Below are 24,961 nucleotides of genomic sequence, written 5' to 3'. Positions count from 1 at the left end.
CTGTACTTTGAAGTCGTGTGCGAAACTACCTTGTTGGTTTTAAAATAATTTAAATATACGAAAATTGTGACTAATTTTTCAAAAATGCAACTTAAACTACAAGTTACATATATTACTCATAAAATGTTGGTAGGTATTATGAATTTAAACCACAAACCATACGACATGGATTTAGTCGTTTCTCCACCTTTTTTTGTTCTAAAAACACAAACATTTAAAATAACCTTGAATACATTTTTGAACATAAAATGCACCACTGCACCTTCCACGAGATAGAGTTTATTGTCTATTCAAAGAAATATCATCAGTAACTTTCATTTGATGTATGTAATTTTCAATGTGTTACATTTATCTTTGAACATAAAATGCACCAATGCACTTTTTCTGCACGAAGTATAGACTTTTGTCCATACAAAGAAAAAATGTCCTCATTGAGATCTTTCATCTGATGTTTGTCTCAATGTGTTACACCAATGAGCCACGTCCCATACAAAAGTGCTCTAGAAACCGAAAAATGCATTGCGTCATGGGTGAAAACTGGTGATGGATTAGCCCAATTGAACTTCAAACACAGTTATGTTATGTTTTTGAATCAATTTAATCGAGCATCAAGTCAAAATGTATACTTTTCTGAATTTTATTACATACATTTTTGAGCATAAAATGCATCACTGCACTTTCCCTGCACGAGATACAGACTTTTGCCCATATAAACAAATAATACACTCATCGAGACCTTTCATTTGACGTAAGTCACAATGTGTTACACCGATGGGCCACGTCCCATACAAAAGTGCCCAGTCTCCTTTATCTTATTCATTTCAAACAATACAGAACTAGATTTGCTAGAAAAATTGTCACAGACTTAGTAGATGAAGAACAACAAGAATCTGAATAATCAAAGAACATAACCGAGCACATAGAAAAATTAAAGAAAATAAATTACAGATCTTGACCAAATTTTATTTTCCTCAAAGGCGTCGTAAAGTCGAAAAGATAACAAAAAACTGTATAACATGCAAAGAACATAAATACGACAGACATCCTTCCAAACCCAAGATCCAAACATTCCCCATTCCTACATACCCTGGACAAATATTACACATAGATATCTATTTTACAAACAAACGAGTTATCTTGACAGCTATTGATAAGTTTTCAAAATATGCTTTAGTAAGAATTCTAAAATCAAGATCCGCTGAGGACATAAAACATATCCTTTGGCGTCCCACAAATTATTGTCGTAGATAACGAAAAATCCTTAGACTCGAATTCGGTTCATTTCATGGTAGAAAACTTTTTCAATACATATAAATGTTTTTAAAACACCTCCATATACGAGCACACCAAACGGACAAATAGAACGTTTCCACTCTACACTTTCCGAAGTAATTCGATCTCAAAACCCACACTTTACATTTTCAGAACTTCTTGACAAATCAATATTTGAATATAATAATTCCATACACTCGACTACAGGCAAGAAGCCCATCGAAATATTTTTCGCAAGAGATCTAGCAAATAATCCGGAACAACTTGAAAAAGAAAGAGAAAAAACGACACAGAAAATTAAAGAAAAACAAGACTCTGACTTAGAATACCATAACAAAAAGAAAACCGTTGTTAGAGACTTTTATATTGGAGAAATTATTAACGTTAAAGTCAACAAGAGGTTAGAAAACTTAAACAAAATGTTTTTATTTTTTTTTTATTGCTCAGATATTTTTTATTCTTAAATGGAATTATTATTTTCTTACCCATGATAATTTTTGACTTTGGGGTCGATTTTCTTCGATAAATGTGAAATAAACATATAGAGTTTTATAAATTCTTATGAAGAAAACAATAATGAACAAAAATGTTGTTCACAATTTTTCCAGAAAACTTATAGATTTTATGATATTTGGGAAAACCTGCACCAGGTAAAATCTCTAAAAATGTGTTTTTTTTTTGCTTTAGTCAAAAATGGGTACGAATTAAAAATTTATTTTTGTAGGTAATTTCTGTTTAAGACCTAGTAACAAAGATTATTTAAAAAGTTCTTCTTGATTTTGTGTGCTTGATTGAGCCCGTTTTTTTGGATTTTATTGCTAACATTAATTGATGGAGGTTCTTCAATATGATTTACCAGATACAATCCAGGATATTTCACTGTTTAAATTACTTCATATTACAAACAAGATGACGCTCGCCCACTACCCAGCAAACGTAGAAAAAACCGGTAAAATATGTATATACGTAGAAGAAGTACTTCTTTCCCACTGAAAAAAGATAGGAGCTCGGGAAATAAACGTGCATTTCCCCAGCCCGGACCTATCGCACAATTAAAAATACAGTATGCAGAAGTTTTGTACAAGTTTTGTACAGTTTTGTACAACCAAAGCCGAGTTTTGTACAAGCTTACAACGAAAGTTATAGGCAAGTGAAAGTACCGGGCTGGGGAAACGTTTCCCCAGCCCGGACATTTTTCAAAATTGAAAACAAAATAAAAAAAAGTATGCAGAAGTTTTGTACAAGTTTTGTACAGTTTTGTACAACCAAATTCAAGTTTTGTACAAGCTTACAACGAAAGTTATAGCCAAGTGAAAGTACCGGGCTGGGGAAACGTTTCCCCAGCCCGGACATTTCTCAAAATTAAACAAAAAAATTTTTTTTTTAATTCTACAATTATCTACGAGTTTTGTACAGTTTTGTACAACAAAAATCGAGTTTTGTACAAGCTTTGTTAAATAATTAGAGCTTATTTTAGTTTACACTAAGTACACTACGTACCTAGCCAGCTTTACAGTGTGATTCAGGAGTAATGTGCCAAAAAGGTAGAGCGTGTAGGTAAGATTGAGACAAGAAAAAAAACTGTATGGGAGGGGGGGGTCTATTCCCCCTCGTTTAGCCGGGAGGGGCAATTTAAAAAAAATTGATTTATTTTGGAAAAAAAATTATTAAAAATCAACGGTTTTACTAACAATAACGTGCTATGCCTTTTTGTAAAGTCAAAACCCTAGTCTTTAAAAAAAAAATTAAAGAAAGCCATTTTATGGAACAGTTTTTGAAAAATTAATTTTCAAAATCAAAATTTTGAAAAAAAAATTCGAAAAAAAATTTCAAACTATTTTTTTTCAAAATTTTATATAATTAAGTACTAATTTAGTTTTTAAAATTCAATGCTCTTATTTATTTTTAAACAAAAACAGAAAACCGAATTCAAAAACATCTTGTCATTTTCGAGAAATTAACAAAAAACCAAAACTACTTTTTCATAAAAAACCTCTTTATTTTCTGTTTTTACGTGGCTGGACTTGTTGATAAATTAATTTATGAAACATTAACCATTCGCCAATTATTTTTTAAACATTCAGACTTAAATAAGGATACAATAAAGTGATACAGTATTGGATTAACCCTGAATTGATCAAATTTTTTCATTGATAACACCTGAAAACTTACCTGAAAATTTTTCTTACTATGTCTGGGGTGCTCGCCGCCCATGGATTCTAGCTTTAAGGGTTTTTAGGCAATAAAATTGTTTTATTTGAATGAAAAACAATGAAATAATACTTGCGCAAGCAGTTCAAAATAAAAAAAAGGACCTTTAAAATCATATTCTTCTTTCGATGATAAGAAATACGAAGGAAAAGAATTCCAATGTTATCTAGGAAAAAATGATTCTCTTGAAACCTTTAAAAATCAAAGAATATGATTTTAAAGGTCCTTTTTTTTATTTTGAACTGCTTGCGCAAGTATTATTTCATTGTTTTTCATTCAAATAAAACAATTTTATTGCCTAAAAACCCTTAAAGCTAGAATCCCTGGGCGGCGAGCACTCCAGACATAGTAAGAAAAATTCTCAGGTAAGTTTTCAGGTGTTATCAATGAAAAAATTTGATCAATTCAGGGTTAATCCAATACTGTATCACTTTATGGTATCCTTATTTAAGTCTGAATGTTTAAAAAATAGTTGGCGAATAGTTAATGTTTCAGAAATTAATTTATCAACAAGTCCAGCCACGTAAAAACAGAAAATAAAGAGGTTTTTTATGAAAAAGTAGTTTTGGTTTTTTGTTAATTTCTCGAAAATGACAAGATATTTTTGAATTCGGTTTTCTGTTTTTGTTTAAAAATAAATAAGAGCATTGAATTTTAAAAACTAAATTAGTACTTAATTATATAAAATTTTGAAAAAAATTAGTTTGAAATTTTTTTTCGAATTTTTTTTTCAAATTTTGATTTTGAAAATTAATTTTTCAAAAACTGTTCCATAAAATGGCTTTCTTTATTTTTTTTAAAAGACTAGGGTTTTGACTTTACAAAAAGGCATAGCACGTTATTGTAAGTAAAACCGTTGATTTTTAATAATTTTTTTTCCAATATAAATCAATTTTTTTTTTAAATTGCCCCTCCCGGCTAAACGAGGGGGAATAGACCCCCCCCCCCTCCCATACAGTTTTTTTCTTGTCTCAATCTTGCCTACACGCTCTACCTTTTTGGCACATTACTCCTGAATCACACTGTATAGCTGGCTAGGTACGTAGTGTACTTAGTGTAAACTAAAATAAGCTCTAATTATTTAACAAAGCTTGTACAAAACTCGATTTTTGTTGTACAAAACTGTACAAAACTCGTAGATAATTGTAGAATTAATAAAAAAATTTTTTTGTTTAATTTTGAGAAATGTCCGGGCTGGGGAAACGTTTCCCCAGCCCGGTACTTTCACTTGGCTATAACTTTCGTTGTAAGCTTGTACAAAACTTGAATTTGGTTGTACAAAACTGTACAAAACTTGTACAAAACTTCTGCATACTTTTTTTTATTTTGTTTTCAATTTTGAAAAATGTCCGGGCTGGGGAAACGTTTCCCCAGCCCGGTACTTTCACTTGCCTATAACTTTCGTTGTAAGCTTGTACAAAACTCGGCTTTGGTTGTACAAAACTGTACAAAACTTGTACAAAACTTCTGCATACTGTATTTTCAATTGTGCGATAGGTCCGGGCTGGGGAAATACTTATATACTTTCTGTATATAAGAATACGTGAAGCAGCTATCTCTTTCTTGCATGCAAGATGAAATAAATTTTCCCTCCATTAAAAGTATAGATAAATGTACTTTAAAAGTACATCAGCGAAGCACATCTAGAAGTGCTTCTGATGTATATTTATCAGTACTTCTTTAACTACAGAAAAACCACCGAAACTTGTTTTTTAAAAGTACTTATATGGAGTACTATTTCACAGGTTTATATCCGTACTGCTAAAATCCATATTTTAATCTCATCTGAAAATAGTCTTATATTTATTTGAAAAACAGAAAATAGTTTTTTTTGTTGAAAATAAAATACATAAATAATAAAAGATCCCTGGGAGCGCGTCTGTGGCCTGGCCAGTTGAGAAGAGTGAAAAAGAAAAAAATACTCTGCACTTTGGTGGTGCACAAGGCTGAAGCTGTGAATTGGTGTCACCCTTTTCCGAGTAGACAGAAAAATAATTAACAACGCATTTTGATGGTGGAAATCAATTTTTGCGGCGTGCCGAAGAATTTATGTGGTAGATTGTTTATAGAAAATAGTTTTTACAAATAACACTGGGAAGATTATTTATTTTTTTAAATTAAATTGTTTTATTTTTAATTTTTATTCTCCAAATGGAGCACAGAAATTTTATTTGCTTAACTATATGTTGCTGTGGCTGAAGTGTGGTTTCCAGGGTAGGGACACGAATTTTAAGATTGGTTGATGAAGATTACGGTTATCATTGGATGGGAAGAAATGGACCTGTTCAATAATTTGCAAGTTCTCCAAACTGCAAAATTTTGGCTTTTTTTATGAATAGGAGTGAAAAGCGTTACTTGTTTGACATCAATAGCACTTCTTGTGGAACAAGAAGAATGTATTCTCTGAACCATCACTATGAAACGGACAATAGATAGAATAATTAATACTCCCAATAAAATCCAAAAAACGAGCTCTATTAAGAACACAAAATCAAGCAGCACACTTTAAATAATTCTTGTACACAGAAATAAACTTAAACTACAAAAATAAATTTTTAATTCGTACCCATTTTTGACTAAAGCAAAAAAAAAACACATTTTTTTTTAGAGATTTTACCTGGTGCAGGTTTTCCCAAATATCATAAAGTCTATAAGTTTTCTGGCAAACTTGTGAACAACATTTTTGTTCAGTATTGTTTTCTTCATAAGAATGCATTTATAAAACACTATGTTTATAACACATTTATAGAAGATAATCGGCCCCAAAATCAAAAATTATCATGGGTAAGAGAATAATAATTCCATGTAAGAATTAATATCTGAGCAATAAAAAAAGATACAAGGTACAAAGAATAGCATTTCTTCTAAAAATCAAGACATTAATGAAGTTTTTATCATAAGTATTAACGAAGTTATTAACATTAAAATGAGTAAAGGCATACCAAAGTAAGCGTTTTCTTAAATCATCGCTAAAGGGTATTAACTTTGCAGATAGAGAGTTATTGTGGAACAATTTTTTTTCTTAAAATATACCCAAGAATCATCCCTCAAAATCTTCTTATCTCCTCCCGGGACACCCTGTATAATAAATGTTTTAGGCAAGTGGTGGGGGTAAATGTATAAGAATCTCGTTTAATTTTCCAAAAGGATTATTAATTTTTAAACTTCCAAGTGCAGAAGTGTTTTTCTCAATCAAGTATATTTTATCGAAGCGGTGTGTTCAACTATATTTAAATTCAAAATGTACAGTTGTGATAAATGTCAAAAATCGTTCACTAGACGAGGTAATTATGTTCGTCATATGAAAATAAATCATGAGAATAAATTTTCTGTGCTAGGTGATGTTTGTGGTATGGTCTTCGAGAACACTAGAAATTACCAATATCTTATGAAAAAATATCACCATGTATTTCATATAATATGATGTCAAACAAAAGAAAAAGTTCTGAATCTGATATCCAAGTGAAACGAATTAAAATCGAGAATGAATAATGTGAAGCACTTATTGTAGATTGGATTTCATTTCGGGAAGGGTTAGCTTAGACCGACCAAATTTTATTTTACATGTTTTAACATGCGAGCGTTAGCGAGTAAAAAAAATTTTTAGAAGCTTTCCGAAGCCTTATACAAAAAAACTATTTCGTAAGAGACTAGATACAATCAAAGGTTTAAACAGCAATAAAATGAAAACTTGACTCTTACTGATGGTTTGTTTCTATAAAAAGTATCTAGAAATAAACAAAAATTGATGTTTTTGTCTCTTAGCCCGTTTGTTTATTGGGTTAGTTATTCAGCCAAAGAAAAATGTTTGGCATCCACACAACATGTGTTGAATATTTAATGGATATGTTTTTGACGTGGCTTAAAAGTTTTCTTAAGCTGCAAAAAAAATATTTACAATTTCGAACTCCCAAAACGCGATGTGGTTTGAGTTTTATGTTTGGTCAACGTTCTTGAATTATTTTTTCAAAGGACCATGGGCATTTTGGGCCCAATTTCAACATTGCTCAACAGTGATGAAACGCATGTCAAATGAAAGGTCTTGAGGAGTACTTTAATTTATTATATTGGGGTAAAGTCGAAATCGAGCGCAAAAGTGGTGTTTTTGACCATTTTATAAAATAGTACTCAAAATGAAAAAAAATATATTTAAAAAAAGTGGCAACACTTACTATAAAGTGTTTCACCTTTTTCAAAAGCTAGACATCCCACCTTTAATTCAGTATTAAAATAAAGTTATTTCTTTTAATAGTTTTCGAAAAAAATAATTTATAAATAAAAAAATGTAAGAAAATAAGGTAAAATCAAAACATTTAGTTCTATTTTTTTCTCACTTTTTGTGAAATAAAGCTCTAAAATGACTTTTTATTCACTGCACTATCGATTTAGCAAACACTGAAAATTAAATTGTTTTATCTCTTCTAGTTTTAAAGAAAATCGAAAATTACTAAAACTTCATTTTTTCCATACGATTTTTTATGCTGATTCATTGCTGATGTTTTTCCAATATTTTTTTCATATATGTATATTAATTATTTTATATTTACTACACCTACTAATTCTTCTTACCAAATCGTCATGGACCAAATCGTAACCGATATCAACTTTTTGTTGACAGAAAATAAAATTACAGTTATCCAGACTAGAGCTGTAACAAATTGTATGTATTCATTACTAAGATGCTGGTATTCACGTCAGTAAAGAGTAACAAAATGTTATTTTCTAAACAATGTTACATACTCGAATTTTCCGTAAGATTTGAATAAAAAAATATCCTAAACGAAATATTAAATTCCTATTCCGTTTTCATTCCATTATAATTCTAGTCCAAACCATGAAAAATAACTAAATAAAATAAAATATTTTAAGTAGGTACCTACCAAACGTACTTCGTACAATACCAAAATCAAACGCTCGAAATATACTAAAAATACGAAAGTAACGAGTAACGTTATTATTGATACTGGCACTAGAACCAAACCATATGCCATTGATTTTTTAACTGTAAGGCCCAGTTGTACAAATATTAAATCCGTGGTTCAACAACTTGTATCTTATGAAATCGGTGTTAAGGTTCCAGTTTAGCACTAGTGCAAGGTCCACATATGTATGTAAAAACAGCCACATCCATGTTTGAACCGAAGTTGATCCGCAGCTAATCCGCGGAAATCGGTGGGTTAAATTCCTGATCCGATGCTGAACCACGTTTGTACAACTGGCCCTACATAAATATTAGGAAGAGGTCTATTTTCACAAAATAGGAGACTTCGATTAATTACACTTATCCAAACTTGATACTCAGGACTCAGCATAAAAAATCGTATGGAAAAAATGAAGTTTTAGTAATTTTCGATTTTCTTAAAAACTAGAAGAGATAAAACAATTTAATTTTCAGTGTTTGCTAAATCGATAGTGCAGTGAATAAAAAGTCATTTTAGAGCTTTATTTCACAAAAAGTGAGAAAAAATTAGAACTAAATGTTTTGATTTTACCTTATTTTCTTACATTTTTTTATTTATAAATTATTTTTTTCGAAAACTATTAAAAGAAATAACTTTATTTTAATACTGAATTAAAGGTGGGATGTCTAGCTTTTGAAAAAGGTGAAACACTTTATAGTAAGTGTTGCCACTTTTTTTAAATATATTTTTTTCATTTTGAGTACTATTTTATAAAATGGTCAAAAACACCACTTTTGCGCTCGATTTCGACTTTACCCCAATATAATAAATTAAAGTACTCCTCAAGACCTTTCATTTGACATGCGTTTCATCACTGTTGAACAATGTTGAAATTGGGCCCAAAGTCCATACAAAAGTGCCCATGGTCCTTTCTTTGTTTATTTTGAACATTTATTTACAAAAATACACAAAACCCCTTTTATCAAAAATGTATTCTCTGAAGATACAAATTTTATCTGCACCCGGAACCGGATAAATTTTTAACAGCAGAAATTTTATTTTTTTAATATCGAATTCAGATTGAAATCTTCCACCTCAAATATTTTTTTTAATTTAAAGTCTATGTAAAATAAATTGTATATTACATGATTTTGAAAAATCAGTTCCGAGGTTCAGAAAAAAATTAAACAAAAAATTGTTGACTTTAACGCCATTTAAGATTTAAATATTCAATATTATAACTTCTTCCTTATTTCGTGACCTTTCTTTATTAAAATATTTTGTTCTTTTTCGTTGGCTACAGGTCTGATTTGAATATATATTTTTTTACCTAGTTCTCGATCGACGTTTCGATTGTGGTTACAATCTTCTTCAGGATCTAAGAAAAATATTTCTAAAAATTGCTATTATAAATAAAATTTATACTTATCTCAAAGCTTTTATATTAATGGATTTCTTTTTATTCTTGTTTGATTTCTTGGTTATGTTCAAATATTTCAAAACTCAAAAAAGGAAAATGTCTTGAAAAAGACGTTTTCAATCATCGATATTTCAATTAAGCTTAAGTAATTAAGCTTTTTAATTCGAAGTGTTTTTTCAATTTGACTGTTTCACTTTGGATTTTTGTGATGAGCAAATAAGTGAATAGAAAAATAAAACCACGACAGATTCTTATAGGAAATTTAATTCTCTACAAAAAAGGTCTCCTAGTAATTTTCCCTAAATTGAGTTCTAAAGAAGTTATTCACGATTTAAATCGAGAAAAAAATTAAAAAATCAATTTTCAATTTCAAAATTTTCTAATTCACTGAAAATCCAATATTTTCAAATTAGCAAGATGTTTTCTTGTAGGGACTTAAACGTTCTATAAAAAGTTCCTTGGCAGCAAATTAATTGCTTTAACCGTTAAGAAGATATTCGTATCAAAATTAATGCCTACTGATTTCAATAGTTTTCTTATGACAAGTATGCATTGCGATTTGAATACGATTATCTTCTAAACGGTTAAAGCAATTAATTTGCTGCCAAGGAACTTTTTATAGAACGTTTAAGTCCCTACAAGAAAACATCTTGCTAATTTGAAAATATTGGATTTTCAGTGAATTAGAAAATTTTGAAATTGAAAATTGATTTTTTAATTTTTTTCTCGATTTAAATCGTGAATAACTTCTTTAGAACTCAATTTAGGGAAAATTACTAGGAGACCTTTTTGTAGAGAATTAAATTTCCTATAAGAATCTGTCGTGGTTTTATTTTTCTATTCACTTATTTGCTCATCACAAAATTCCAAAGTGAAACAGTCAAATTGAAAAAACACTTCGATTTAAAAAGCTTAATTACTCGAATACGGCTCGTCTGACAAAAATTTTCAATTGGATCTTTTTTGTAGGAAATTTAATTTTATATAAGAAAAAGTGAACAGAAATTTGTTTTACTTTGATCGTCTAGCAGTTCTGTTGTAAAACATCATATCATGTATAAAAATAAAAAACACCGATGATAGACCTCTTAAAATTTTTTTTAACGGCTCAAATTTTCACCAAATTTTTTTTTCATCATCCTGAACAAGATTTTCGAAGTAACTTTCAAAAAAAAAAATATTTTTTTTTTTGGCCCAGTCTAATAAGTATACATTTTATTTATAATAGCAATTTTTAGAAATATTTTTCTTAGATCCTGAAGAAGATTGTAACCACAATCGAAACGTCGATCGAGAACTAGGTAAAAAATATATATTCAAATCAGACCTGTAGCCAACGAAAAAGAACAAAATATTTCAATATTATAACCTTTAAAAATGAATGTTTACAATATTTAGGCTGAAAGAAGAATTTTTTTACATTTCGTTTCTTGTTTATATTCAGCTGTTTCGACGCAAGCCCTAACATATTATTTAGTATAGAGCTATTAAGCATGACATTCCCAAGTAAAAACAAAAAATTCATATTTTTTGTGTTTATGACGTATTATTTCAAAAGTGAATTCTTCTAGCAAAAACAAATTATTACGACTTATACATAGTTACCAATTATAAGAGGGTTGAAAATTACATGCGAATCGGAATTTTATGAAAAAAAAATACTTTTTTCAGATACTTTATTTTGTTCAAAGTTTTTTGAAACTTAACCGGGACAAAATTGGAAAAGTCTTAAACGGAGATTTTCGGTTTAGGTATACATAACTAAAATATGAAATCAATCCATTAAGTTCTGCATACATTATGTTGTACATTGTACAAGTATGTGGGTCGTATTTGCTCAAATTCTTATCATATGATTTTCTAAAAAAATTTCGGGGGGGGGGATTAAACCCTGTAACCCCTCCCTTAAATACGGCTATGGATTGGATATCAAAAAATCTATGTTCAAAGGACATCTGAACAGTAAAACTAATGCCTCTAATAAACATTTAGACAACGTTGAAGTGACCTGCGCCGCATTTAGGAGCCGAATCAAAAGTTGTAGAATTAGAGATCGTGATCGCCATATTGACTATACGTAAAGAGTTTATGAAAAAGCAAGAATGTACAATTTTAGAACTTATATAAGACGTTCTACAGACGGAAAATGTATTAAAAGTCAATTTCAAAATGTTTGGATTATATGTTAAGGATAACAGCGATGAAATAGTTACCGATACTAAGTCATTTAATAAAAAAAATAAAGTAATAAACCAGTCAACTGTTTTAACGGAGATTTATGGAAAATTTACTGGAGACATCAATCCTCCTGAACAAGACGCAGATCAAGTGAGAATGAGTATGAAAAATATTTCAAAATTTGAGAAATTAAATAACTTAAGTATTAATGTGTATGGTCTAGAAAATAATACCCTTGTGGGACCTCTATTTTATACTTTTGACAAAAGAGAAAAACATGTTAACTTATGTATTATATTTAGAAAATGGGGAAAACGGACATTTTTGTTGGATTAAAAATTTAAATAGGTTAGTAAGTAGTCAAATTTCTAAACGTAACGGTGCATATGTGATGGATGCTTAATGTATATTTGGAGTGAAGATCGTCTAAATGAACATCTGTAACATGATTGTAATAAAGTACATACCATATAACCAACTGAAATTGATAAATGCTTCAACAAAAAGATGCGAGTTCCTTTTGTAATATATGCTGATTTTGAAGCAGCTTTAAAGCCTTTTTGGTAAACATCCAAATCCTCTAAAATCATTTTCAAACAATATTCAAATGCATGAACCTTTTAGCTTTGCATACTATATTAAATGTAATTATGATGATTCTTTGAGTAAATTTGTATTATACCTAGGTGATGATTGTGCTAAAAATTGTATGAATAGTTTAAAAGAAGATGCGCAGCGTATACGTATCAGTTCAATTTTGAAATAAGTAATCGCAATGAAAACGCTTACTAAGGAAGAAGATTCTGATTTCATAAATACTAAAAAATGTTTTATCTGTGGTAATAACCTTAATAAAAATCGTGTTAGAGATCATGATCATTTAACTAGACAATTTAGAGGTGCTGCTCAATGTAATTTAAAATATCTAATACTTGATTTTATTCCAGTTATTTTACATAACATGAATGGTTATGATTCTCATTTTATTGTTAAAGAATTTGGTGATAGTGATGAAAAAATCGATGTTATACCCACAAACAAAGAACGATATATATTTCATTTACAAAATACATCAAAACAGGCATTAACAGAAGTAGTATTCAACTACGATTCATAGACTCATTAAGGTATATGGCGTCAAGTATTGACAAATTGTCAAGGAACCTTAATCAAAATGAATAATAGAATCAATAGCCTATAATTCTAATAAAGGTTACATATAGTTATATAGATTTAGATTATCCCGATTATTTAAATGATCTACATCAGGCATGTCAAACTTGCGGCCCGCGGGCCGCATGCAGCCCACAACGCTTAACTCTGCGGCCCAGTCCGCATTTTTAATAATTTCGAGTTTAAGTTTATAATTTACAGTACTTTGCCATATTATTAGGCCTAAGCGAAAAAATTGCAATTTTTTGTTTCATGTTGCTCAATTTTTAAAGTTTCTGTTGAGATATCCAACATTTTTTTTGTCTCATTTAATTTTAAATTTTGATACAAAATAACGTACAGCCCTAAAAAACGTTTTCTAAGGATTTCATGACCAGAGAGTTTCCAGATTGGTACAATATTTTAATTTTTGTATAGAAGAATAACGTGACATTCTTAATTTTATGGCAAGAACCCCATTATGCACAAATATAGCATCTTTGAGCCTCAAGCATATTCCGAAATCGTAGAATCAAAACGAAAATGTCTTTAAGAGCTTAATCTCTTTTACACGTTATTATTTATCGAAACTTATGAATTCTTTTACTTTTTTTAAGTTAATCCGTATCTATCCTTATCGGTCGTATCAAAAATAATCCACAAAAAAATATAAACTTAAGTCATTAAGACGAATGAGTTACCTATAAAATCCAGCCTAACTAACCTTGGTCTTAGAAAAAACATGGTAAATGGAATACATTAATGTAATCATTTTTCCTGTTTTTTTTTAATAATTTGTTTTACAAAAATTTTAGATCTACTTTTTTCTGCGGCCCATAAAAATAAGGGCTGTTTTTGCCCTTAGTTACCATTGAGTTTGACATGCCTGATCTACATAATGACTTACCATTTTGCCCTGAAAACTTGAAACCCCCATACAAAAACTCGAAGAATACAAAACTAATTGCGAATGAGTTTGATAAAACAAGATATGTAATTCATAGTAGTAATTCAAATGAATCGATTAAAGGTTAAATATGTGCCCTTAAATATGAAAGTGGACTAAGTCACTCCTAAAAATATGACCAAATCTAGCCTTAAAATAATAATTATTTAAGGAGTAAGGTTTATTTGATAGCAAAATTGCATTAAAAATACTTCTTTATTGCTCCTTCAGTGATTTAATAAAAGAAATACAATTAAATCGTTATAAGAAAATTATTATTAAAGTTTATCTATAAACAATGCAAAAAGTGACTTAGTCCACTTTCATAATCATGGGAACATATGACAAGCCTATTTATGTAGGGTTTTCTGTTCTGGCTTTATCCAAAACATTAATGTATGATTTCCATTATAATCCTATCAAAGTGAAATATGTTGATAAGTTAAACCTTTAATACACTGTTACACAAGGGCGGATCCAGGATTTTTTTCTGGGGGGGGGGGGGGGGGCACAAGGGACGGACAGCAATAATAGTTAGAAATAAATTGAAGTATACGACTGACTGACAAGCAGCGAATTTTAACGACGCACAGTGCGGTATTTTGGTCTAAAACCTGGCCAAAAATATTTGGGCACATTTTCCACTTCAAATATAGGTACGAAATGACAAAAAAGTTATTCGGAAGGAAAAATTTTCATTTTCTTGGTACAGTAAAAGCCACTTACCTCCCGATTAGCCCGGATAAAAAAAATATTAAAATCACGTACAATCCTCTGCTATAACTTTTCTTAAAGTTAGTAACTTATTCTTTATTTAATTTTTTGACTCAATTTGTTATATTAAATAGTTTTTGAGAAATTAAGTCTTTATTTTCGGGAGTGCAAACCTGGGCAATCTCTTGAAATGCAAGATTGTTCTACATATCCAGCAGTTCAATAGGATATGCAATGTTGTGGCGTGTTGCGCTATTTTAAAAAACACTACCTAATGTTAAAAAATAACTACGAAAAAAGTGCAGATTTTTTAAGTTTGTAATTCAACCCCTCCATATGCAAAAATAGAGTTGCATATAGTATTAATTTTTTTTTAGAATACAATTCATACTTTGATTGTCAATGTCCAGTCCATATCAAAATTTTTCACCAAAATCACTTTGAAGTTAAAAAAAAAAAATACTTAGAAAATTCACTTTTTTTAAATCTAAAAAACAAAATCGTGTTTACCCAAAAAATAGTCGTTTATTTATTTGTGAGGTATAGCTTTTCATGGGAAAGGTTTGCAAGAAACAATAAAATCATCATGTTTCCATACTTGCAGTTTGGCTGCTATTTTATACCGTCAATTTCATTATAATCTTTGAACAACAATAACATCTTGAAGGTGCTACCACCAAGTGTTTATGGCTAGAGTTACAGTACTGTTTCACGGATGCCAATCCGATCATCAGACTCCTTTTATTCCATTTTGTGTGTGGTGCTTGGTCTAGTAATTTTTTCATTGATTTGAAAAACTTCTTCCGTCACACTTGAGTATAGAACCTAGACCAAGCGAGTTCAGAAGCCAGTACACTACGCACTGCGCTACCTCACCCACGTGATTAGCTTCACCCATTTGCAGGTTTTCTTAGTTTATCAACATGCACATGAATAGACTTAGCATTTTTACTAGCTCCTTCAAGTATGATTATTGTTATTCGACTCTTTCATGTTTTTCTCCATACTCTTAAGCATAGCAACAATTCGTTTGCATATACGAAAGTAGGAAAGTGATTAGAAAGATGTTAGGCGCGTGCCTTGATTATTTTACATTATGTTTAAGTTTCGTATGTTTCCATACTTGCAGTTTGGCTGCTATTTTATACCGTCAATTACATTAAAATCATTGAACAACAACAACATCTTGAAGGTACTACCACCAGGTGTTTATGGCTAGAGTTACAGTACTGTTTCACGGATGCCAATCCGATCATCAGATTCCTTTTATTCCATTTTGTGTGTGGTGCTTGGTCTAGTAATTTTTTCACTCTAGCCATAAACACTTGGTGGCAGCACCTTCAAGATGTTATTGTTGTTCAAAGATTATAATAAAATTCGCATTTCCAGCCAGAAATAGATAAGAGTTTCACTCAAGTTCTTTCTGTTTTTATTCATATATTTTAAGAACTCTTACAATTTGATTTGCTTTAAGTATGAACCAGTCCTGGAGGGGGCGATTACCCAGAGGCAAATATAACATTCCAAGAGTAAACAAGAAAGTTTTAGGGAAGTTCAAAGGTGAGTGTTCAGGAAAACTATTACTAGAATTTGTAGCTACTAAATCGAAGTCATATTGCATTGTAACAGAAGATGATATAGTAAAGAAAATAAAAGGAATCAAAAAGAATATTGTTGCTAACGAAGTTACTTTAAATGATTTTAGAGAATGTTTAAATAACCCATCTACATCCTTATAAAAAACCATGCATTGTTTTAGTAATAAACATTTTATTTACACGCAATTAATAAATAAAATCACTTTTACTTATGATGATGATAAAAGATTTGTTATTCCAAATTCATATAAAACTTTAGCGTGGGTAAAAGAATATAATTTTACGTAGACTTAAGATATAAAATAATAGTTTTTGTTATACGAAATATTTTTAATAGAAGAGGTTTGTGTATAGCTTTCAATACGTACAGGGCAGCTGCTTGTGTAATCAATTTATATTGAAGGTTTTGAAATATTTTTAAGTTTAGATGATAAGACGATTACACGGTGTAACACTCAAAATATACGCGGGCGGAGACCTATCAGGTTTTGTAGAGCTAGTTGCACTGTATATAAAACGCTATTTGAAAATCCCCTAACACCCCCAAAATATGGAGTTACGGGCAAAAAACGGTTTTTTGGACCTTCACCCATTGAAAAAATTCTAGCTTCGACAATTTTTTACCCATTTTCAATTCTTTTACAGTTTCTAATAGAAGATAAATATACCTTTTTAACAATGTATAAAACATGTAACTCGGTTAAGCCACTTAGAATTTACAAGATGTCAAAGCTCAAAAATTCAATTTTTTTGTCATTTGCCCAACTTCGGCATCAATTTAAAGTATATGTTTTCAAAACAACATGCTATTTAAAAAATATATTCTAAAACTTTATCTATTTCCCAATTGATCGAGGTATTTTTTATGAAAATCACTTCAAAATTGGCTTAGAAAAAAAATTTTTTCGATATCAACCCAGATACAGAAATTCGAACTCAATACAAACATTTTTTTCTTTGGGAAAGGGGTCTATCTCCCCCCGTTTAGGTGGGAGGGGCATTTTTCTAAAAAAAAATTATCAAAATAAAAAAAAATTATTAAAAAACAACGGCAACACTTATAGTAATAAATGATACCATTTCCAAAAGGCAAAATTATGCATTTGATTCTAATTTTTAAATCAATATAATATTACCAATAGTTTTTGAAATAATCGATTTCAAAGTTAAAAATAGGGTAAAAAAAAATTTTTAAACTCATTGTTTACCAGTCTAAATTTAAATTTTTGCCATTGCGTTATTTACTTAAATTTACTTATCATTATTGTGAATTAATTTTTATTATTCTGTTAACGACTTAACTTGTAACTTGTATAACCCATTGTGAATTTATCTTTCGTCATTCTATTCTTTCGTTAAAATTTCGTCATTCCTTTGTAAAGCTCTGCCGTTGCTATCACGGCACAATAAAGTTGAGTTCAAGCCAAGAAAGGTCGAATAAAAAGCGTGTTTGATGTTTAAAAGAGAAGACTAAGAAACTTTAATATAAAAACCCTATAAAAACTACAGTCCACTTAAACCCATTTACACTCATTTTATACTATTTTTGTCCAGACTGTGAATTTTAGTAAGCCGAAGTTGGGCAAATGACAAAAAAAATTGAATTTTTGAGCTTTGACATCTTATAAATTCTAAGTGGCTTAACCGAGTTACATGTTTTATACATTGTTAAAAAGGTATATTTATCTTCTATCAGAAACTGTAAAAAAATCGAAAATGGGTAAAAAATTGTCGAAGCTAGAATTTTTTCAATGGGTGAAGGTCCAAAAAACCGTTTTTTGCCCGTAACTCCAGATTTTGGGGGTGTTAGGGGATTTTCAAATAGCGTTTTATATACAGTGCAACTAGCTCTACAAAACCTGATAGGTCTCCGCCCGCGTATATTTTAAAACCTCATTTTTGTAACACTGTATTATTTCTCTATCAAAAATAAGCAAGTTGTTATTGTAAATAGAAATAAGATTTCTCAATTTTGTATTTAATTTTAGTTCTATACTTGAAACATTATAAACAATAAAATAAACTAAAAAAAACTTGTGTTTTTTATTCTTTCTTAGTTCATTTTTGCTATGAGGAAACAAGAATCCATTTTTTTAAGTAGTTGGGTTTCACGATGTTCATGACCCAAAAACGACGTTTAAAACCCAAAACGATGTTACGCTGTTGAAACTGTTGTTGAACCGCTTTAAACGGCTTTTGAACCGCTTTAAACTGCTTTTGAACTGCTTTAAACAACGGATATGTTCAAGGATCCATTTTTTTACTGGAATCCAAACACGGCGCACGGTTGTCCAAAATGACTTATCTCGTTGCAAAAATCATAACTTCTTGAACGGTACCTGCCATAGAACCGTTTTTTTTAAATCCGATATTCTCCGAAACGGCTTATTCGATTTCAACGAAACTTTTTGTGAAGAAGCACTTATATAACTCAAATATAAAATTTTGAATTTTTTTTTGAAAAATAAAATTTTCGAAAACGGGACATTGTTTTTTTTTTTTTAATTTTGTTTTTAGATGTGGATAAGTGATTTCTACAAAGTGGCATACCAATTTTAATTTAAACATTTTTTTTAAGAAAATCTGTTTTCGGCTGATGATTCCTAAACACCCTGTGAAACAATTTTCTTGAAATTCATTGGTGTAACAGCCCTAAATTGTCTTCAAATTAAAAAAAAAAACTGTACCGCTATATCAATCCATTCAAAAGTTATGATTTTTGCAACGAGATAAGTTATTTTGGACAACTGTGCGGCGGCGCACTGTTGTCCAAAATGACTTATCTCGTTGCAAAAATCATAACTTTTGAACGGATTGAGTTAGCGGTACAATTTTTTTTTTTATTTGAAGGAAATTTCTAGGGCTGTTATACCAATGAATTTCAATAAAATTATTTCACAGGGTGTTTCGGAATCATCGGCTGTTATACCAATGAATTTCAATAAAATTATTTCACAGGGTGTTTCGGAATCATCGGCCAAAAACAGATTTTCTTAAAAAAACGGAATTTACAGTAAAAACAATTGAAGTTAAACTTTAAAAATTGTCTTTAGTTTTGGAAATTTTGGTAAAAACAAAATGATGATCCCCTAAGTGTTTATAGGGTGTTCTAAAATAAAATTCATCACAACAGTGGATGCTAAAATTTGGCAAAGAATTTTTTTTTTTTGCTTTAATCGGTTAATAATAATGGTTTATACATTTTTAAGTGACATATTTTATGTGAAACAGTAAAGGGAAAAAATAAACGGACCAAAAAATTTTAAAAAAAATGTATGTATAGGTATAAATGTACACTCCTGCTCAAATTTAACGCACATCATATTTATTTTACAAAAAAGTCTTACTATTACTTTATCTCACAGTATCGTGGTTATTTTCTCAAATAAGACAGGAGTTAGCTTAAATTGAAGGTATGGAATAAAATGTTTGTGGGGAAGATTTGGAGAGGTATGCTGAAGTCTATCTGTCAACCCGCGAACCTTTTAGAGATGAGTCATAAATTTTCATGGAGTAAACTCTGCCTCACAACACCTACGGAGTTAGTGAGATCTCCTAGACCTAATTTAAGTACCCAAAGATACTTGGCTGATATTCTCGAACATGTTGGTTTACAAAAATATTATAAAGATTTTTCTCTTGGATTAAAAAAAAACATGATTTTGGGCACGAAAACATTAAAACATGATTTTAGTTCAAAAAACATGAAAATCATGCTTAATCATGATTTCTGGCAGCCCTGAGCCTTTTATTTTCTTAAATTTATTAAATTTTTGAGTGCCGTCCCATTTAATTAAAGTTTTCTCGTTGTGTCTCTGTTTTTTTTTTTTGTCAGTTGCTCTGTCTTTAATAATTATAATTTTTACACAAATAAAAAAAAATTAACAACAATAGTCACCAACCACTCCACCCAGTTTTAATTTAAATAATAAAACCGCAACAGCAACAAAAACCAAACATCATCAACCGGTTTTAATGATAAAGAAAAAAAAATTAGTTTGTGTCGCGATAAGCAAATTGGCAATGAGCACAGTGAGTAATCCTTTCATTTCCCTTCCCATCTTCTTTCGCATTTAGTTTTTGTATAGCAACTGTGGTATTATGGGAAGAAACTCTTCGTACATATTCACAGTTGTTATCAATCTGACTCGGATAGATTATTGATTGTCTTACTAAATAGCCAACAGGGGCGGATCAGTTCAAAGTGTCACTAAGGCATAACACTAGTGACAATTTGTTTTGTGAAGTTTCAATTGGGATTTAGATAAGGGAATCATTATAGGTAATTGTCCGAATAGGTTTTAGAAAGTTTTGAGTTTTTTAATGGTTTGTAAATTCAGGGTCGATTATGCCAACGTTCGTGAGCTAAGATCCAATTTCTGTGACGTGTATATTTACACTGTACAAAACAGGCCAGCTGTTTTGGCACTGAGTGAAACGCAAATAGGTGAAAATACAGACTGTTCTGAATTTAATCTATTTGGGTATAGCTTGGTGCCATTATTCTTTTCCCACCATGGTCTCGCCGTTTATATTAGAAACGATGTCGCATACCAACTTCAACCACAATACGGTCCATGTACAAACACATATTTTAATTTCATGTGGTTAAATTCACGGTTAATAAGCGCATCATTCATACCTGTTTTATTTATCGGAGCCCCAATCTGGACAGTAATTCAACTTCTAACCAACTTGATGCTCTGTCCGACTCCATTCAGAGGATTTTTACCCTTTATCCTCGCACTGAAATCGTTATTACGGGCGATTTCAATGTACACAATTCTTCGTGGCTTCGCTTTTCTGGCCAGACAACACCCGAAGGAAGGTATGCCGAGATCTTTGCTGAGTTAAACCACCTAACTCAGCTTGTCGACGAGCCGACTCGAATATCGGTCGTTAATGGTCGAGCTGAAAACACTCTAGACTTGTTCCTCACCTCTGACCCTGATAAATACACTGTTAGTGTATTATCGCCTCTAGGCACTTCAGACCATTGTGTCATATCAGCGAATTTCTCGTGTCAAACAAACCCAGTTAAAGAAAAAGCACCCAAAAGAACTGTCTGGCAATACGAGAAAGCCAACTGGGAGGGACTCAACGAATTCTTCAAAAACTTTAACTGGTCGCTATGCTTCCTCGATAGTGACGTTGATTCCAGTGCTGATATGATAACAAATTTAATTTTCTCCGGAATGAGAAATTTTATCCCGAATAGGGTTAAAACAATCAAACCGAAAGAGAATGCATGGTTTGATTCGAGCTGCAAAGAGGTTATCAGGGTTAAAGAGGCAAGCTTTCGATGTAATAAAGCCAATCCCACTGAGGAAAACCGAAAAAAGTTCAAACAAGCTAGAAAGGCCAGCAACGCCCATATTCGACGAAATTTTTGCATGATCAAGAATTAAGGCAAAAAATACTACAATGTCCCAAAGGCAGTAAGAATTTTTGGTCATTTGTAAAAATATTCGCAACACTACCTCGTCGTCGGTTCCAACGCTCGTCTTCAATGACACTCCATTTGTTAGCTATGTTGACAAAGCTAACCTACTTGCTGGGCAGTTCGCTGCCAACTCAACACTCCCTGATAGTGTCATGACTCCGCCAGTACTTGAGCGCGTAAACGGATCCATGGGACAAATCTTCTTTCGCACTCGTACAGCAGCAAGAGTTCTTTAAGATCTTGACATACACAAATCCGCTGGCCCGGATAGTATCCCCCCATCGTTCTGAAGAGGTGTTCTTCCACGCTGGCAAAACCACTGCGTAAGCTTTTTCATCTGTCCTATTCTACTGGTCTCTTCCCGAGTAGATAGAGAACAGCATTTGTCCAGCCTGTCCCTAAAAAAGGCAAATCTTCCTCACCCTCAAACTACCGACCGATCGCACTTACGTCCCTTCTTTACAAGGTCATGGAAACGTTGATTAACTTTCAACTTAAGAAATATCTTGAGGAACGGAAGCTTCTTAATGACCGGCAGTACGGCTTTCGTAGCAACAGGTCCACTGGTGATCTGATAGTTTATCTCACCGAGCAATGGAACAAATCTTTACATCGTTTTGGAGAAAGTAAAATTGTTGCACTTGATATTTCAAAGGCATTTGATAGAGTTTGGCATCAAGCTCTTCTTTCGAAAATGCGTGCTTTTGGCGTCGATGAATCTCTTCTTGGTTGGATTAGAAATTACCTTTCGAACCGTTCAATACAAGTCGTATTGGATTGATTCAAGTCCGAAACCCACAAAATAAATGCTGGTGTGCCACAGGGCTCCGTTCTGTCTCCGACTCTCTTTCTCATTTTTATAAATGATCTCCTGTCTGAAACTTCTAATCCACTCAACTGTTTTGCAGATTATAGTACCCTCAGTTTTTCATATTGGTTTCCTGATTCTGGCCCAAGTTCTTCGGAAGTGGATCTTGAACGGCTAAATATGATAATCTCATTAAATTCTGATCTTAATAGCATTGTCCAATGGGGAATAAGAAATCGCGTAGAATTTAATGCTTCTAAAACTCAAAGCTGCTTACTATCATTACAGCGGAACATGTCTCCCATGCCACTATCCATGAGTGGTACTTGCATCGAGGAAACCGAAAAGCTTTCCATCCTCAGTATGTGCATTACAAACCACCTCCTGTGGAATGAAGACATATTTGACACCACTAAATCCGCTGCGAAATGTTTAGGTTTCCTCCGAAGATGCAAGAAATTTTTCTCCCAGTCTGATCTAGCAATTATTTATAAGGCGTACATTCGTCGTACATTCGTTTATATGCCTGTACCGAATTAGCATTGCCAACATCAAATAATTCATCTTTTGACATTGATCAAATTATTATCAAGGTATCATTAAATTGTAAAAAAGATATTTTTCTAATAGTAAGTTGTATTCCGCCAAAGAGCCATATAGATTTGTATAAAGAACATATAAATAACTGTATTTATTATGTTTCTAAGCTTAATAATAATCAGCATGTAATTTTAGTAGGTGATTTTAACTTGCCGAATTTAAATTGGGTATTTGACTCTGATGAAGGTTTTCTAGTTCCTTTTAATGTAAATAATGAGTGTGATTCTTTATTTATTGATTCGCTTTTAACTGTTAATTTGATTCAAATGAACAATTGTAAAAATAGTTTAAATAGAACACTCGATTTATTGTTTGCAGATAAAGACTTAAATTTGTTCGTAAATAATTCTATTTTTCCAATATTTCCAAACACTTTACATCACATTGCTTTGATTTTTGAATTTAAAATACTAAACTTTTTCAAACCAAAAATGCCTTTTCAATATAGATATAATTTCTCTAAAGCTAATTTCAGTAACATTGCGAGTTATATAAATAATAATCTAGCACTGCCTTCAACTTTTATTCAATCTTGTGAATTATCAAATTTTTACAACAATTTTCTTAGTTCTCTTAAGACGGCTATCGATCTATTCGTTCCTTAAACTAAATTGAAAAATGCTTCTAAGCCTCCTTGGTATAACGGTCGATTAATTAATTTAAATAATAAAAAGAATAAAGCATACAAATGTTTACGAAAGTGTTCTTCTGATGCCAATTTGCGCAGTATTTATGATGAATTAGAAAAGAATTTCAATGTTCTAAATAAATTTTTATATAAAAACTATATTTACTCTATGGAATCCAAGTTAAGAGTCAATAGTAAATGTTTTTGGAGTTTCATTAAAAATAAAAAAAAAAAATAAAATGGATTCCCTAAAAGTATGCAATATTTAGGTTCGACTTTAACAAGTCTACCATCAATTTGCGATGCCTTTGCTAAGTTTTTTAAGTCAAATTATATCGATTCTAGTAATGTCACAAACACCTCTTTCTGCCAGTCCCTAAATAGTCTAAACATAGGTAATTTAAGTGTTACCATATCGGATGTGGAATTAGCTCTATGTGGTCTAACTGAAGACATTAATTCTGGTCCGGATGAAATTCCACCTATTGTTTTGAAAAAATGTTCCGTCGCTCTATCTAGAGTTTTGTGTTTTGTCTTTAAAGTATGGTGTATTTTTGCCAGAATGGAAAACGTCCTTCGTTACTCCTATTCACAAATGTGGTCCAAAACAGGAAATCACAAACTACAGACCCATAAGTAAATTGTCCTCAATTCCTAAATTATTTGAGAAAATTGTTTGCGATAAATTGAATTTTATATTGAAAGAAACCATATCCCCTTACCAACACGGCTTTGTATCCGGTAGATCAACTTCCACTAACCTAACCATTTTCACGAATTGTATTCTCAATTCATTAGAAAAGGGTTACCAAGTGGACGTTATCTACACCGATTTTGCAAAGGCGTTTGATAGGGTGCATCATAAAATTTTATTACAAAAATTAGAGAACATAGGTTTTCATTCCAACATGCTACAATGGCTGACAGCTTATCTTACAGGACGCAGCCAGATGGTTTCAATTGATTCGATTATCTCTCATCCCTTTTCTGTAACTTCCGGCGTTCCACAAGGGAGTCATTTAGGTCCAATGCTGTTCCTTATTTTTATAAATGACCTTCCTGATGTCCTTACTAACTCAACGTGTCTTAT

At 31.2% G+C, this 24,961-nt stretch overlaps 1 protein-coding gene across 3 annotated transcripts in view; it reads right to left on the bottom strand.

Annotated features, from left to right (window-relative positions):
* LOC129905979 (ATP-binding cassette sub-family G member 4) overlaps positions 1-24,961 on the bottom strand; it is a 212,316-nt gene that overhangs the window by 159,134 nt on the left and 28,221 nt on the right. The window lies entirely within an intron of this gene.

The sequence above is a fragment of the Episyrphus balteatus genome, chromosome 1 (assembly GCF_945859705.1).
Source record: "Episyrphus balteatus chromosome 1, idEpiBalt1.1, whole genome shotgun sequence".
NCBI classification, from domain to species: domain Eukaryota; kingdom Metazoa; phylum Arthropoda; class Insecta; order Diptera; family Syrphidae; genus Episyrphus; species Episyrphus balteatus.
This window is presented reverse-complemented; position numbering and strand designations above follow the sequence as displayed.